Below are 1,015 nucleotides of genomic sequence, written 5' to 3'. Positions count from 1 at the left end.
CAAGAGCTTTTTCATCTTGCAAATCTGAACTTTTATATCCATTCAACAACTCTTCTTTCTCCTTCCTCCAGCCCCTGGTAACAGCCATTCTACTTTCTGTTTGTATGAATTTAGATAGCTCATAGACGTGGGATCATACAGTACTTTTTGTGACTGGCTAATTTCCCTCAGCAAAATGCCCTCAAGCTGCATCCATTGTGTAGTATGTGACAAGATTTCCTTCTTTTTTAAGGCTGAATAATATTCCACTGTATGTATATGCCACATTTTGCTTATCCATTTATGTGTCAGTGGGCATGTGGGTTGCTTCCAGCTCCTGGTTATTGTGAATAGTGCTGTTATTAACGTGGATGTACAAACATCTCTTTGAGAACTCATTTTCACTTCTTTTGGATACATATCTGGCAGTGGGGTTACTGGATCACATGATAATTCTATTTTTAATTTTTTGAGGAAGCTCCATACAGTTCTCCTTAGTGGCTTCATCAATTCACATTCTCACCAACAGTGTACAAGGGTTCCAGTTTCTCTACATGTTCACCAATAGTTGTTATTTCCTGTTTTTTTAAAATAATAGTTCTTCTAATGTACGTAAGGTGATTTCCTCCTTATTTCTAACAGTTACATACTGCTTTGTAATGTGGAAAAATCTCTATCAATGGACAGTTTGACCCTGGTCTTCAGGTATTTCAAATAATGCTGCAGTGAACACCCATATATCTTTATATACATGTGGAGTACTTGTAGCAAAGGAATTGCCAGGATAAAGTGTATGTGCTATTTTTTTTGGGGGGGGGTGCTGCAGATTTCAGAAGTTTCAACTGGTATCTTTCAGTGAATATATTAATGCTTTTGATTTAAAATAGTAAAAAAAAAATGTATGTGCTTTTTGGGTAACTTTTTATTATAAAATAATTTCAGACTTACCAAAAAAGTTGCAGGAACATCCATGTTCCTTTCATCCAGCTTCCTCTATTGTTAATAGTCAATTAATTTATCATTTCCTTTCAATATA

Source organism: Bison bison, unplaced genomic scaffold (assembly GCF_000754665.1).
Source record: "Bison bison bison isolate TAMUID 2011002044 unplaced genomic scaffold, Bison_UMD1.0 scf7180017856604, whole genome shotgun sequence".
NCBI lineage: Eukaryota > Metazoa > Chordata > Mammalia > Artiodactyla > Bovidae > Bison > Bison bison.
Note: the sequence above shows the minus strand (reverse complement) of the source record.